General features: G+C 37.4%; 1 protein-coding gene across 3 annotated transcripts in view; it reads left to right on the forward strand.

The window, feature by feature from the left end:
• The first annotated feature begins 9,055 nt into the window (after positions 1–9,055).
• LOC120897332 overlaps positions 9,056–17,687 on the forward strand; it is a 101,848-nt gene continuing 93,216 nt past the window's right edge. Inside the window, exon 1 of one of the 3 annotated variants that reach the window (XM_040302142.1) lies at positions 9,056–9,591. The gene's annotated coding sequence lies outside the window, so the exon portion shown is untranslated. The remainder of the gene's footprint in view (positions 9,592–17,687) is intronic. The other 2 variants (XM_040302141.1, XM_040302140.1) reach the window with 2 other exon arrangements.

Consider the following 17,687-nt stretch of genomic DNA (forward strand, 5'->3'; position numbering starts at 1 on the left):
TTGGGATGGCCGATTGTAAACCTTCTGGAATTCCCATGGATCCACATTTAAAGCTGCTTAAGTGTGAAGATCCAACATATTTCACGAAGAAGCCGTATAAGGAATTGATTGGATGCTTAATGTATCTAATGATTACATCGAGACCAGATATCTGCGCAGCGGTATGTTATTTTGCTATTTTTCAGTGTTGTGCCACTGAAGAACATTGGACACATCCGAAGCGCATTTTGAGGTATCTTCAAGCTACCGTCGATTACAGTTTGGTGTTTCGGAAGTCAACAGATCTGGAAATACTTTCTGTATATGCTGATGCAGATTGGGGAAATGATCCAAATGACCGGCGATCTGTTTCAGGATACGTGTTGAAACTGCAAGATGCAACGATTTCGTGGGCTACAAGAAAACAAACGTCTGTAGCACTATCGACTACTGAGGCAGAATTGATGGCTCTTTGTCAAGCTAGCTTTGAAGCTGTATGGGTGGTAAACCTTTTGAAAACGCTCAATGTTACTGTTCCTTTACCAGTGACTGCCCTACTAGCAATGAGAATGTAATAGTGTGCGTTTTTCAGGCGAGGGGTATGTAGAAGCAGGGGGAGGCGGTTGGAAATACGCGGAATTACGCGTCGGCGAGAGCGTGTTTTGCTTTCTACACAGTTTTCGCACTCACACAATCACACATGTGTGAATGTGTGCGTTCACTTTCAGCCAGCGCGCTCAGTTTGGTTTTCTCGCAGCGGCTTGCTGGTGTCGGTGTCTCGCTCGCACTAGTGCAGCGAGTGTTCCTCGTGCGTTCCCTTTCTTGCTACCACACAAAATCGTCAGTACAGTTCAAGCCTTCGCAGTGTGAGGCCGTGCGCGTTTTAGCCTAAGTCCCGGGCGCTCGATGTAATTTGAAGTGAAGTGTTGAAGTGTTGTTTATTTCAATTCACATTATTACAGCCTCGGCCGTATTTTCTATTGATAAAGTGTTGTGCGCATTGAAATAAAGCAGCGTTAACATGAATATGTAAATAATGCTGCTTTATTTCAATGCTTTTTTTACAGTATTCAACATACACAACATACAGGCAGTAAGGTGGGTGCTTGAAGTGACGATTTTTTTAATTATTTATAATAAAAAATATGTGTGGTTTTGTGGCAAGATTGTGGTTAGCGATGTGTGGAACTGTGCCTTAAGTTTCAATAAAGTGTTAAAATATCAAACGAGTTTGATGTGTTTAAGTTTTATTTCGATGCATGCGATTTTATTACGCTGCAAATCACAGTGAACGAAAGCGCACAGCGCACAACGCGCAACGAAAGAAACGAGGGGGAGGGGGTGTTCAGCGCTACGCGCAAAGTGCGGCAACAGCGCAGCGCAAACCGAAAAGAACGCGCGGGAGGAGATGTTCAGCGCAGCGCGCAAGTGCGGCAACAGCGCAGCGCAAACCGAAAGAAACGCGAGAGAGCAAGAACAGCTGATCCGCGCATCCAGCGCAGCGCGAGATGAAAAAATCGGGAGGGAGGGGGTATCAGCTGATCAGCTGTTTTGTGTCGCGAGAGCGCCCCGTGTAATTTGAAGGCAAGCGAGAGAGCGCTGCGCGCGCTTACTCTCAATTCGGAAAAAAATCGCTTCCGCTCGACTATGGCGGACAATACAACTTCGACCAAACCCCTTCCCCCTGTTTCTACATGCCCCTCGCCTGTAAATTTCGCTCTCTTTGTCTGTAGGGTGTGTATGAAGATAACCAACAATGCATTGCTATATGTGAAGAGCCAAGGAAACATAGAAGAATGAAACATATTGATAAACAATATTTCTTCCTCAGAGACCTTATTCAACAGAAACAGATCAAACTTCAATATCAGCTAACTGCAGAACAAATAGCTGACATGATGACGAAAGGTTTTCCTGCACCAAGATTTGGCAAACTACGAACGATGCTAGGATTGATCAATTGAGGCGGGATGTTGAAGTTTGCAATTGATTTAAGTATACTATGAGATACTGGTGTACAATTGATCATAGTACTCTATGAAATAGTGTTAACAGAATGTAGTTAATAAAATGTTCATTCTTCTTTCAACCATCAACCAGTAAAGGTGTTTTAGCTCTGTTAATAAATATTACATCGATATTGGATTGTGCATTCAAAAGTTATAATGTTCCAAAGTCAGGAGTGAGAGAGAGTGAAGAGAGCGACAATTTCTCGTACGTCCGTTATCACTCTTTCATTTAATTGTTAAAGAGATGAATGAGGCCATTTGGCTCAAAGTTTATACAAAAAAAATCATTGCAATAAGCGGCGCAGTAAATGTCGTATTTTCTTTCCTCCCTCATTGGTTCTCAAGAGAAGCGCTGAGCATTGGTGTTGGGCGGTGAGCAAAACCTGTCATATGTATTCATATTAGTGGTGGGAGCTCGGAATCGGACCTACCCGATTCCGATTCCGTGTTGGGAATCAATTCCGGAGCCGATTCCGATGCTGGAATCGATTCCGATGCTGGAATCGATTCCGATTCCGGAGCCGATTCCGGAGCCGATTCCGGAGCCGATTCCGGAGCCGATTCCGGAGCCAATTCCGGAGCCGATTCCGGAGCCAATTCCGGAGCCAATTCCGGAGCCGATTCTGGAGCCGATTCCGGAACCGATTCCGGAGCCGATTTCGAAGCCGATTCCGGAGTTGGCTCCGGAGCCGATTCCGGTGTTGACTCCGGAGCGAAATCAGTCCGGGAATCTCCATGCGAAAGGATCTTTTACAAGTAAATTTTTGCGGTTATCAATACGTAGTATGATTGGACCCAAACGCCTTTTTTATGGCGATGCCGAAACTGACTCCGTTTGGTAGCCGATTCTAATTTATGAGCCATTTCCGATTCGATAGCCGACTTCGATTCCGGAACCGATTCCGGAGTCGATTCCGGAACCGATTCATATTCCGGAGTCGATTCCGGCATCGATTCCGGAAACTGATTCCGGACCTACTAGCCGGAATCGATTCCAGAAAACTGCTGAGCTAGCCGGAATCGATTCCGACAAAAACTTCATTTTTCCCATCACTAATTCATATGACGTGGCGCTTAAGGGCCGTGCATCATCGCATGCGATTTTATCACACTTGCGGTCAAACGTTTTGATGATGATGACCCACCTATGACCCCTACAAAGGATTGAGATGTTCGAGGTATCTTGTGATAATTTGGTAAAGCTACAAATATTCAAACGAGTAGATGTTTGAGAGCTGAGCAAAGCATAAAGGTATGACGAGTTAGGCCCGTGTCTGTGCTCCATCGGATGCGATTTTATCGGAAGGCCTGTCAAAATTTTATATGAGATTTGACAGATAACGTCGGACGTGCGATTTCGTCGTACGACGGAATCAAAAAAATTTGATTTCGTCGGACGCCGCATCCGATTTTATCTGTCAAACTAAATGTTTGATGTTTTGTAGGAACAATCTCAACTTAATTTTTCATAATCGTTATATTATTAAAATCATCCAAATAATCGAAATATGATACTGTAGTATTGTGGAGATTTGACCCCTAATTAGACCATAGTGCCGGATCGGAACATGACCATCACCGCGACAACTGTGCGAAAATCTGAATGTCAAAAATAAAGATCATTCGTTTACGGATCGTTGTACTGACAACACCTTCAGCCTTCGGTTTATTCTTCTGCCTTGCGTATTTGTCCTTTTGTGATACGTTCAACGTTAAATTCAAACTAGTAAAATTCGAGGTTTACAACAAGGTGGAATATAGAGGAGGTGTCTTCTTAGCGTTTGGCATGTTGCCATTTTGAGATTCAGTTTGACAACAGCCGTCGATATTTGTTTACAGGCAGCAGCTGCATTATAACGTGTAAAATGCCGATTTATGGAGTGTGGACGCAAAATACATTTTTTTAGTGCTAAACAAATGTTTATCAAACGAAAACAATTCATTTATCATATCCAAATACCAGCAACATTCGTCGCATTTGACAACTGCCGTCGATCCTGGTTTTGTGCTTTTTTCTAAAGCCTCGATGCCCAATTGTTCTACATGACGACACCTTCTTTCTACCCACTTTGGTTTACAATACGAAAAAGCGTTTGACAGCACGTGCGATAAAATCGCATGCGATGGAGCACAGACACGGGCCTTATAATAATTGCATACTGCTAAGCCCGATCAACACCAATCTACCAAGCTCCGAACCCGGAGTCGACTGTACGCGCGCGTGTCTCAATTCAATGTAGTCTCATTCTATTTATTATTATTTTGTATATTTATAGTTTTAAAACTTTGGCGAATTTATAATTTAAATTAGTTAAAAAAAATATTCACTACATTTTGAAGGACAAAAGACAAGAATGAAAAAAAAAAATATCATCATCACCTAGAGTTGACAATTGACAATACATTTAGACTATATCAGTTCTAACAAAATCAGAGCACAATTTTCTGAACTCAGATAACGAACCAGCATTGACAATTTCCTGTGGCATTCTATTGTAATACTGGATACCTCTGTGAAATAAAGAATTTCTGGTTTCTGCAGAGTGCCAAACTATATGACTCTTGGAGCATTAGCTTCCCGTGTAGGGTAATTGTGAATGTCTACACGTCTCACAACTCTTTGCGTAAGATATGAAGGTAGACGTCTTTTGATTAGATTATCAATGAATATCATTGTCTGATACGTCACTCTCTGTTTTATGGACATCCATTGTAAGACCATTCGCATTGTAACAGAAGAGGTATAACGCCCACAATCAAGGATAGCCCAGCCCTCATTGCCTTATTCTGCAGCCTTTGAAGTCGCGTAAACTGTGTTTCAGTCGCCAGAAACAAAATCGAGGCACAAAAATCTAGATGAGGTCCAATAAGTGATAAGTATAATTGTATCTTACCGCAACGGTTTACATCCTTTCTCAGTCTGCAAATAACTCCAACCTTTTTGGCCACTTTCTTTATAACGTTGTCAATATGGTCCGTAAATCTGAGTTTATCGTCAACTATCACTCCTAAATATTTTATACTAGACACAATTTCTACAGATAAATTATTTATTACTAATTGAAGGCTATATAGTCTTCGACACACAACCAAGGCTTTAGTTTTTTCAGGATTCAATTTGAGTTTCTCACCCATCCAGTGAGTCCAGATCCTGATTAAGTTTCCTAACAATATCACAATGATCACTACCACTAATGAAGATGGCTGTGTCATCCGCAAATAAATTGATGTCGCAATGCTGTAAAAGCCTTTTCATATAGTTAATATACATTAAGAAAAGAATTGGTCCTAGAACACATCCCTGAGGTACTCCTAGGGTGTTCTCGACGGCACTTGATATTTTATTATTAAATACAGTTCTCTGTGTTCTGTCTTGGAGATAACTCTCGAACCATCGTAATTCGTTGCCTTTAATGCCAAAACTCATTAAAATTTTTAATAATAGTGGCCTCGAAATTGTTTCAAAGGCCCTTTTAAGGTCGAGGAATACAGCATTTGTAGTATTTTTACCGTCAAAAGCTTCCTTTCATTTTCCGAATCATATTGCGATTATTTTGATGCTTTTAATAGCTAAACGATTATTGAAAATTAAGTTGAGGTTGTTCCTTCAAAACACCGCACATTTAGTTTGACAGATAAAATCGGATGCGGCGTCCGACGAAATAGATTGTTTTATTCCGTCGTTCGACGAAATTGCACGTCCGACGTTATCTGTCAAATTCCATATAAAATTTTTACTGGCCTTCCGATAAAATCCCATCCAATGCAGCACAGACTAGACATGGGCAAAATGAATCAGAACTGAATGATTCATTCCAATCTTTACACTGAGTGAACGAGTACCGCACCGCCAGATAAATGGAAATGATTCTTCCGCACGCTAGGGGTGCGGTATTGATTCTTCGTGCGGACGCTCTCCCTGTCGACTATGAAAGTGTGCGATACATCTCCGCACGCTAGCGGTGCGGTATTGATTCTTTGTGCGGACGTTCTCCGCGCCGACTAAGAATGTGTGCGATACATCTCCGCACGCTAGCGGTGCGGTATTGATTCTCCGTGTGGACGCTCTCCCTGTCGACTATGAAAGTGTGCGATACATCTCCGCACGCTAGAGGTGCGGTATTGATTCTTTGTCCGGAAACTCTCCATACCGATCATGAAAGTGTGCAACAAACCACCGCACGCGGTACGGAGTTCATTCTCCTATTCAGAAAATCAGCATGCTTTTTCGATCTGATAGTGTGTTGACTAGAACGAGAAAGCTTCTGTTATCCATGTCTTCTTTCCCGTTCCACAAAATAGCGTTACACTCTCGCTCTAGTAGTTTTTTTTCACCAGACCGAAACTGCAGGTAATTTTCCATATCTTAGAAGCACCCCATGTCGGCTTTGAATATACGAAAAGATTCTCCTCATGGACTATAGTTAACCACAGTTTTTTTTAAACTGTACGCTTAATTGATTGAGTATTAATCCGTTGTTTTGAACGGCGATAAATTTACATTTTTATAAAAAAATACTTTAAACGAGTAGAACACAAAATAAATAATGATATAAGAAAATTAAACCAATCGTGATAAATTTACAGGGTTTTCGAGGATTATATAGACTTGTTCAGCGAGTTGTAGATTCGTTCAGGCATATAATGGACTCTTTCAGCGAGATATAGAAATGTTCGGAAGTAGGCGTTGACATGTTCAGCGATTCTGTAGAGCTGTCATTTGTTTTGTTTACACACTGTGCCGCAGGGTTCACTTTTTCATTCTTAAAAGTCCTAAAAGTAGCTAATAATCATTCTCCAAGCTGTTTAATACATAAATTAGTTGAAAAAAGCATATTTTTTCGAAAACCGTTTGTTTACCTTCTGATGAGAATGATCCAACTTGCAGTCCAAGGGGTACGAATGTGACAGCTCTACAGTATAACCGAACATGTCTACACCTACTTCCGAACAATTCTATATCGCGCTGAAAGAGTCTATTATATGCCTGAACGAATCTACAATTCGATAAACATGTCTATATAATCCTCGAAAACCCTGTAAAGTTTAGTTGAGCATTAAAACAACTTTGATTTCCTTTTTCTCTGCTTGTAAATGTAACCATATAAAAATAAAAAAATAAAATAGGGTGTACATTTTTGCAGCATAAAATCGATATTTAAAAACATACTGCACCTCGGGCGTGCGAAAGAATCACCGCACGCGTTCAGTTCATTTCACTGAGCGAACTGGACCGCACCTGATCTTTAAAAAGAATCATTTTTCCCATGACTAGCACAGACACGGCCCTGAGGCAAAACCTGGTTTTAGGAAATCTAGACCGGTTTTTGCTGATGCAAGGGATGTCCAAAAACATTGCAAGAAATGTGCCAAAACTAGACTTGGACTTCTATAAACTGGTTTATTTGGAATTCGCAAAGTGACCTTGTATTTTGGTTCTTTTTGTTTATCTGTGATTTTAATTGGGTTTGTATTTGGTTTGATTGTCTAAAAGGCGTTGTATTACCAGCTATAGTAAGAAAATTTCCAGATAAAATGGTGTTACCTTTGTGATAATAGAGTGGCAAGATAAGATTATTCTCAAGGTCATTGGAAAATATTCTAAATAAAAAAAAGGAAAGATAAAAGGTGATAACTACAGATTAATGAGCAGCGTACATCTTGACACATACATCTCGATGGGTTTTGTTGTATTAATATTGATGTTTAAATAAAGTATTATTCATTGTCGTTAGCAATATACATGTATTTCGAAGAGTAGACAAAATATAGGATTTTAAACAAAACGGCCTTTCAAATCGTTCCTACTGAATAAAAAATAGTATTATCTATTCAGAAGTAACAACCCAACCGTATTGCTGTGTAATTGTTTAAAGTAATATAAGTAGTCAATAGCTATAATATAAATAATAAGAATACATGTTTGTTTTATTTAACACCACTGCGTTTTCATTTTTATTTTTTACGCACTAGTGGAATTCATTTATCAAAATACGAAGGAAAAAAAAGCAATTAAGTAAGATCTCCTAGTTTACAACAATTAAGAAACGTGGAGAGATTTCACTAGCCACCGATGCGCGTCGTGGGTTGATACTCGCAATTGTTCTAATTGGCTTTTTCCTAATAGGGCATCAGCCAAATTTATTGACGCACGTTTTGGTGTAAGATTTGAAGACTTGAATTTCTCTAAATGATCATGATCACTTCCTTGTAAATATTTTTTTACCATATCCGGTCGAGTGCACCAGCAGGAAGGAACTGATTACACATTTATTCGATCCAATTATTAGTTTGGACATTTGAATTGGAGCACTGGGAAGTTTAAAATATTCATTTGTTAGAAATTATTATAATTTATAAAGACATTATATAGGAACAATTTAAAGGTAGTTTTATAGGCCTTATAGATTCCTTAATTTGACAAGTAAATTTGTTTACATTAAACTTTAATTGAAAATGTTCGGCGGATAGTCAATCTCCAATTATAATTTTAGCTATGATTATTATACTTTGTATGTTTTATAACTCTTATTTTTCACATATAATTTTATTTCACGTTAATTTTAGCATAGTTCATGCCGGGTTATTCAATGTGCAACACGTGTTTTTATTAAGTGATGAGCAGCTAGAGCTCATCTGGCTACCATTACACATTAGAACTCTAGTCTAGTAAAAGTTTTGTAAAACGTGTTTTGTGCCCGCAGAAATACTTATACTCGAGAATTTCGTATGAAAAGGAATGAACGACACATTGGTGCATGATTCCAACTATTCCTGTATCCCTTTTGCTTTCGCTTCAGCACATGCGATATTCATGGTTTGTCATAGGCCCCTCTCGGTCAGATATATTCTTTTTGCTGTACCATCTCGCTCTGGTGCGTTTTATGCTTAATGCACCCTTGAGCACAATTCCTTCCTGAAACAGCAGCACGATTTTGTGTAGCGTAGATGTCGGTGTGCTCGAGACGGCAACAAAAGATAGGAGGAAACCGTTGATTGAAATGAGACGGGTAAGATCGCAGCAGAATGAACAGAAATTAGGGTCTCAACATTTAGGGGAGAGAACCTAGATGTGAGCAGGACTTTTTAAATTGACTCAAAACTTTCCGACGTGAAGGACGTGTTTTGGTGTTTCGTGAGCTATGTTACGTTCTTGTTAAACGTTCATGTTAATACAAGCAGGAAATTAACGTGGTATTGTAGGAGAGCCATTAGTGTTATTATTGAGTAAAAATACAAATACTGTGTTTTCGTGTTGGAAAGTTAGTTACCGAATATTGTTGATTAAATATAGTGTGCATTTGATAGTGTGTTTATTGCATCAGAAACAAAAAAAAACAAAGAACACGAGCGGGTTTATGAATCTTCAAATAGATAGCTCAACGAAAACGAACTATCATACATAAATATTTGAAGAACATTGTGTTTATAATATGAAATGAAGTATGTTAAACAAATAGTGCTTTCATCGAGATGAATTTTTGTTTAATAATATTGTTTAAATGTACTGCTACTAATGCGTGATTTGAGACAACTTGTGTGACCAGTCACAAGAAGTATTATTGTGTATGAATATCACATTATTTTTAACAAAAAGTACACGGTAAGTAAGATTATATAGATTATAAGTGTGGTTATAACTTTTTGTGCACGTATATCCGTTGCTAAAGACACGTTTTACCTCCATTGGTTTTTTTTTTCAAATTTTGCACAATGAAATCGTTACAAAGTGAATCTATAAATGTCTGGTTAAACTGTTCACCACGCAAACGGAGTCGTACAGCGTGACGGCCAATTTATGCAGCGATCTTCTATAATATTGCCATGAGCATGTTGGTGAATACTCGGTTGTGTGAATTATCTCGGAGAAGCAGTGAGGAATTTGAGTTTGCATAGCATGTATAGCAATTGGGACCATGTGGTCATTTTCCATGTGGTCATTTCATGTTGTTGAAATTTTCCCTTGCATGTCATCGTATTTCTGTTTTTAGTGGTCTTAATACACAACACAACAGATACAATTTTTCATTTGGACATTTATGAACACCGGCATTACAAATGAGCAAAGGCTCGAGCATTACATTGCACATATGCATGTGTAGGGGAAGTCATATGCATGTGTAGGGTTGGTTCGAAACTGCGGGTAAGTCCGACACCGACACCTGAAGAAATAAAATTAGTACACATTATTTATGTCAACTTTTTCGAATATTTGAGTCACATTTCACTGATCAGAAAGCTGTCAATTGTCAAAAAACATCAAAATGACAACATGATGGTTTTGATTGACAGCCGATAGAATTTTACTGCTGGGACTTAAGGAATTGTGATGTTAATTCAACAAAATTATAGTTTCCGTGTTAATAGTATTGTTTTATAAACACTTTCGATTAGTTCTGTATCAAAGTGCGTATTTTTTACATTAAACTATATAGTTTAAAATGTCACTAAAACTTGTGCGGCCAATGAGGGAAAAATCGACACCCCACTCGGTAGTAGTGTAATGCTTATTTATAGCATGTTAACATGTTTAAATCGTAATTTGAAAGTGCTTATATGTTCTACAGATGTGTCGTAACTATGTACGGCAAACGTAATAATCAAGATGAGCAAACACGCAATTTATAATACCTTAGTAGCTTTAACATTCACGATGTCAACAAACCAAGGAAGTTATAATAATGGAATTTAGAAATTATTCTCTCATGGTACGTTTGCCAAACTCGGACTCAAAACATGTACTTTGTGTATGGTTTAGGCTTATGAAAATTAATATTGTTATGGCTATGACCGTATTTTAGGCTTACTTTAGGCCGGGTAGGTTTAACTGAAGAAAAATAGTCGTTGATATGGAATGACATTGACCTATGTTCGACTTTGGCTTTCGAGTTGGCAGAGAAAAATAAAATTGAACACCCTTCGATTTTATAAAAAAAGAAAAAGATTACTGGAAGATGGCCAGGTTATTTTTTTAAAGGAATCTTAACCAATTATTCCGTAAACCAGATGCTATCGCCGCAGCTTCTACTATATGGAGTCTGGTCCGATGCTATTTGTAATGAAATTTTTGTTCTTGCTTGTAACTTCATTTTTTTTTTGTATATTTCAATAATTGGTAATAATTGGTACGAAATACTTTTTTGAACTTCACAGAAAACTACAGGCCATCAGAGTTTGTTATTTTAAAAGCTAAAACCAATGTGTCGAAATCACCACCAAGGTGTCGATTTAACCCCATCATGGTGTCGAACTTACCCGCACTGCAGTCGTGACGCAACAAAAAACACACTTTTTAATTTTTATCAAAATGTTATCAAAATCAATCCAGGAACCGTAGTTTCTCGTAAGATGGTACATAATAAATCAAAAAAAGCTTTTTCGATGTCTACTAGTAAGTTTACATTGGCAAAAGTAATGCAATCAGGGGAAATCCTTAAGGTGTCGAAACTACCCCCAGTTCCCCTAGCAGGGTAACCAAACTTCTCAGTTCGCGGGCTGCATACCTTCACAAATAACTTTTGTTGAGGGCCATTCTGATGTTGCTTTTAAAATGAATGAAAGTTCAAATCTTGTTTTGATTAGAAAATACTAACTAAAAATTTGAAATTTCTACAGCTTTCTTCTTCTCTTTTGTTTTTCAAAAGTAGTATTTTTTTTTTCATGGTTCAGGGTTCGTCTAGCACGGGGCCCCAATATCCATCACCCACGAGGGGCTCCTTGCTAATACAGTCCCATATCGTATCAACTGTTATACATGCTGGATTAAAGATACATGGGCCCCCTCATCGACGTGGACCCACACAATTGCTTTCTTTGCTTACCGTTAAAGTCGGCACTGTTTAATACTTACACTATAAAAACTTAAACTTTAGTTCAATTTTTATAAATTTTTAAAGAAACTCTGTTGCAACTATGCGGAGTCATTTTTTTTAACATTTACTTCTATACAAGTGCAAATACGACATTTGATGCATGAAATGGAAGATGGTTTTTGAATGAAACTTGAAAAATGTATTTGCAATTGCGTTTGAAACACATTGAAAGGAATTGGAAGGAAAGGAATAAATATTCACCCCTTCCTAGATGTTTTCCAACAGCTGTCAAATGGTTTATTTGCTTCAAAATGAAATTTCAGTTTTAACATATGATTATCAAATCATAACAATGAACTACCAAATTCAATCCAGCTTGAGTCGTGCTTAAAATCTTGCTGAAAAAGTTAAAAATTATGATGATGGAAATGAATTATCGTAACGATGTTGATTAACATTAAAAAATCAAAGCATTCAAAAATTATTATGATAGAAATGAAGTATCAGATTGATGTAAATTAACATCGTGCACTCGGTGAATAAAAATGTTTACATTCGAAAGTGACTTGGAAAATTTTATGAGTCGCTGATAGCGCCACCCCAATAGTGGTATAGGTTTAACTCGGTTACGCATATTGCATGAATAAGAAGAGATTTATTTCAGGTTTCTCAAGTAATTTAATTTATAATTGTTTTTTTTTACCTTTGAAATAGTCTTGGAACAACATGTGACATGAACAAAAAATGATAATGAGAAAATTATGTGTGTAGTCCAGTGATGTCAAAATTGTTTTGGGTCGAGGGCCGAATTACAGTTAAAAACATACACGCGGGACGCTGTGGGAAGATGCGAGGGAGGGGGATTTAAGTACTACTTTTTTTGTATTGCTTCGAAATGTTTGTAATGAACAACATAAAAAAGCAGGCATAAAGGATGTGGTGGTTATGGAGTTTCCTTTACAGGGTTTTCCAAGTCAGTTTCGAATGTAAACATTGTTATTCACATCGATCTGGCATTTCATAAAATCTACAGCATAATTTTCAACACGTCTCAAGCTGTATTGAGTTTGAAAGTTCTTTGTTATATGTTGAAAATCATGTGTTGAATCTGAAATTTCATTTTGAAACAAATTATCGGCTCGAAACTATTCTAGGGTGTCACTAATCAAAGCAGCGGCCATGCTCTAGAACAAGGGTTTCTAAACATTTCAGTTCGCGGGTCGCATTGCCTCACATATAATGGTGTTGAATGGCGTTTCGTTGCCTGTATCTAATGCGGACGTTTAAATTTCGTCTTTATAACTTACATAATATATAAAACTTATAAAGCTTTCTATAACTTTAGATTGGTCTACGTCTCTAAAAAAACAACTATTACATTTTTTTTAAAAATAGTCCCAATAATTAACTATTTATTTTGACCTTCACAAAGTTGTCACGGGCCGCGTTTAGGGTATTGCGTTTGTAGGAAGAAGGGGGAAAACGTGCGTGTGTAGACAGCCCAGACTATTCAATATGCTGAAGAGCAGGAAGAGTTCTTAGAATTTATGCTCTGCATCGGCAAGAATCATACGACATACGGCATACGACATTTCCGGGATTTGGTAGGGCGTATGCCAAGATACCACGCGACTTGATATTACCTGGAACATCTGATCTGAAATGTAAAGCAAATTTATCGCAAACAGTTATCGTAACACTTTTTAAAAATATTTAAAAATGTATTTCTATGCATCCTTTCTGAAATATGTTCTCTGTATTTTTGAACGATTTTTAAGTACAGTAAGTACAGTAAGTGGCTGTCGAATTAAATCGTGAATCTATTATGCAATGCTTCAGACTGTATCATTTTGTAAAAGTAATCGATTATCACCGTTCGCAACACTGGTATATTACAACAAAAACTATTATAAAATCCGAGCATTTAAATCCGTGATAGACCAAAAAAATCGGAATCTCTTTAGAATTTGGGTAGGTTTGTGCCATAATGAGTAATAAGACATTTTACATAAAAAAACAACAACAGACCGTTGAAGTTTTTAAAATGCTGAAGAAATGAAAAAAATTTATGATGACAATGACGTTTATAACGTTTATTATATTATAAAAAAAACTTCAATTGTGTACTTCTCATAAATTCTTACGCTGTTTTCGAATTTGCGTGCCTTAGGGTTGTGTCAGGTAAGCTGATGAGAGGTGAAATTAAATTAAAATAAAATGTTTGAGTAAACACAGCTTTCTGTCAGCGTTACGGTTTGGTGTCATATTTGGTGACCTGAGCCTTACCCACGTGCAGGTAAAGGATTATTCGTGGGTTTAAATATTTAGACCTAGTTCAATACCTCTTTGAAGCTGGATGCTGTTGGCCGATAATAGAACCATGCATATGTGTTTTACATCCCAAACTGAAAGGCTGCACTGCGTATTGGTAGTGACTCAGGTGATTTGAGTTTAAAGGAGTAAATTACAAAGGGGATACCGTTGCTGAGATAACAGTACAGATTGTCACAATATGTGTGTGAAATGAAAAAATAATACAAAATTTGGGTCCTTCTCTATCTGATAATTCCTCACATGTAAGATTATTCCCATTCAGGTAATCCTTCTCAAGTAAATGACGATACGCGTGGCACCCGTTTGTTGAATGCAAAAAGCTTAAGTTTCAGTCTGAATTGCCAAGTCTACAGGATGCTCTAGTGAAGTTAAGATAAGCCAGCTTTGTCCGGATTTTTTTGCAAATGCTAGACCAAAGCTTAAATAACGTTAATATTAAGAAAAAAACTTAAGCTCGGATATGGTTGGTTGATTTAAAGAACAATAAAGAAAAAATCCTCTTATTTGTTGATCCATTCTAACAAGTTTCACTTAACATGCAAACATGGTACATTTCTAATGGTCAACGGGTGATCTTCTATCTTTGCAGCATTGTCTTTCATGCTCCTTCTTGAACGCTCGTGAGCATGGCATCAGACCAGTGGATTGTAGGCATTGTGACAAATTTAGGGTAGCTTAACAAACCCCAATATAAGAATGGGTACGTACGTACTGAAAAAAGAATCCAAAACATAGCTTGATATAACACAGCTAGTTCAAATGACTCGATCATTGGACGATCTTGTTTCAAAACACTTTAATCTATAAATTCCTGTTCCTTTTTTCCGTTGTAATCAACACTGAATGTACAGGGAAACTGAACTAATAAACACTCGTTACATTTTTATTTTCCAATTGCCAACAACAGTTTACGAAAAATGTTTCGTATCATGAAAAAATAATGCACATCATGCTGAGACAAGAACTATATCATCAGCATACATGAAACATTTAATGTTACTAGGCTTGGGGTGGAAGAGGGATTCTACACTAATCAGGAAGATATGCTATAATACGTCCTCCATAACCCCACATATTGAGTTGTACAAGAATTGTATGTCGCCAGGTTCTGTCAAAAGCTTTTGATAAATTTAATATTGCACAGTCAATGTGCTAGCCCTTGTGGTAGTGGGTTTCTAAAAGTTCATTAAGTCTGGCAAAATATGTCTCAGTACATTTCTCACCTCTAAATGCGTGTTTATTGGTACTAAGGAGGTTCCGTTCTTCTAAATCTTACATCAGTATTCTATTTACCATTCTCTCCATGCCTTTGCCAATGCAATTCAGGAGATAAATGGGGCGGTAGCTATCTATTGCATGTGATTATTTATTCAGCAATGTTGTCCGGGCCTGAAGATATGCCGCGGCATTTATTAAGAGCCCAATTAAGCTCATCAAGAGAAAAAAGACTATTGTAATTTTGGTCGGAAGCGTCAATGGATGGAAGGGGTCTGGTCTCAGAGATGGTTTTATGGTTTAGAAAATGAGATGGAAAGTTGAGTGTTGTAGATGTATTATAAAAGTATCTAGCTAAAGCTTCAGGTATTTCGGTTGGTGGAAAAATCCCAGATGGTATTTTCTGTTTTTAGAATGATTGGTGCAGATTTGTGGTTTTTACCGAATAAAATTGCAACTTTCTGGAATATTACTTTGGGGGTTGTCTTAAGGTTGATTTGAAAAAAAAATCCCAAGATAGATTTCTGAAAATTTGACGGCTTCTCTTGATTCCCGATTGACTTCTTGGTATTGATCGGGCAAGGCGGAGTAAAAATATTGATGGTTTTGTTTCAACGTTGGAGACTCTTGAGTGCTTTACGTCGAGTCTTAATGGCAAGCGCAACTGTTTTATTCCACCAGAGGACTGACTTTCTGCCAACTGTACACTTTGTAAGAGGGATATTAGTTAAGGCTGCATTTGTTATTGTCTCTGTAAGGGAGGGAGGATCATGTAAGGGTAATGTGTATGTCATATCTATTTTGTATTTTTTCCAGTCAGCCTCCTCATATTTCCCTGGGACGTTTTTGAGGGCTTTGGGTTTGTAGATGGTACAGGTACCAACATTTATTAAAACAATAAATTAATCGTGAGACGAACCCCAAAAATACGCGAACCAACCACTAAATTGTGGAAACCCTGTAATGAAAGTGTGAACTTAGCGACCACTTATTGAAAGGTATACGGTAATGGTTACATTCCACGATGACCACACAGCAAGAAATTAAAATGGGGTTTCCACAAATGGGGTAAAGGGAACATAAAAAAAAAGTTTGCCAGGTGTAATTAATGTACAAATTTGATGAGGTGAAGTAAAAACAAAAGACGAAGATATGTTTGTTTGATTTCTGGACTACAGTGTATATGCATACGAATGTAATGTAGGATGATTTTCTGTATAAGATTATATATAAGGTATTTCAAGAAGATGTTCCAGCAATAATAGGACGTATAAAAAATCAAACTCGTGAGAAACTTGATCTACTGGGAAAGCTTAGGGTGGTAAAGGATGTAACTTGGCAAGGAAAAAGCATAATAATAATCTTGTACCTTTGTTTATAGAACATGCAACACGAACAAATGGGTAGTCCAGCCCTTTTTTAACAAATAGGTAGCCCTTAATCAGGAAAGCCCGTCTTGAAACTCTAATCCCTTTTAGATTTCAGTATTATAACAGCGAGGAAACGATGGAGGATAGCGAAGGTACTTGGGTAGATATTACGTAAAAATTTAGAGAGCATGGTAAAGGATGAGACATGGGGAATGTCTCAACAACTATGAACAAACAGTGCAACTTCTACATGGAATATCCTATAGCATTACATTAAGGAAAGAAATCACATTAGGGGAAGTCGGGGTTGGTTCGACACTGCGTTTAAGTTCGACACCTTGCCGTTTTTGTATTTATAGAACTTTTTGAAGACAAAAAACTTATACATATTATTTATGTCAACTGTTTCGAATATTTGAGTCACATTTCACTGATCAGAATCCTGTCAATTGTCAAAAAACAACAAAATAAACACATGGTGGTTCTGATTGACAGCCGATGTAAGTTTTTACTTTTGGGACTTAAGGAATTGTGGCGTTATTTCAACAAATTATAGTTTCCGTGTTAATAGTATTGTTTTATAAATACTATTGATTAGTTCTGTATCACAGAGCGTAATTTTAATATTAAATTATATAATAAAAAATGTCACTTAAACTTGTGCGGCCAATGGGGGTAAATTCGACACCCCACTTGGTAGAAGTGTGATGCTTATTTGTAGCATGTTAACTTTTTTATATCGTAATTTGAAAGTGCCTGTATTTTATAAAGATGTCCCTTAACGATGTACGACAAACGTAATAATCAAGCTGAACAAACACGCAATTAAAAATACCGTAGAAGCTTTAAAATTCAAGATGTCGACAAACCTAGGAAGTTATAATTATGGAATTTAGCTATTATTCTCTCACAGAACGTTTGCCAAACTCGGACTCAAAACATGTACTTTGTGTATGGTTTAGGCTTAT

Source organism: Anopheles arabiensis, chromosome 2 (genome assembly GCF_016920715.1).
Source record: "Anopheles arabiensis isolate DONGOLA chromosome 2, AaraD3, whole genome shotgun sequence".
In the NCBI taxonomy this organism is placed as follows: Eukaryota; Metazoa; Arthropoda; class Insecta; order Diptera; family Culicidae; genus Anopheles; species Anopheles arabiensis.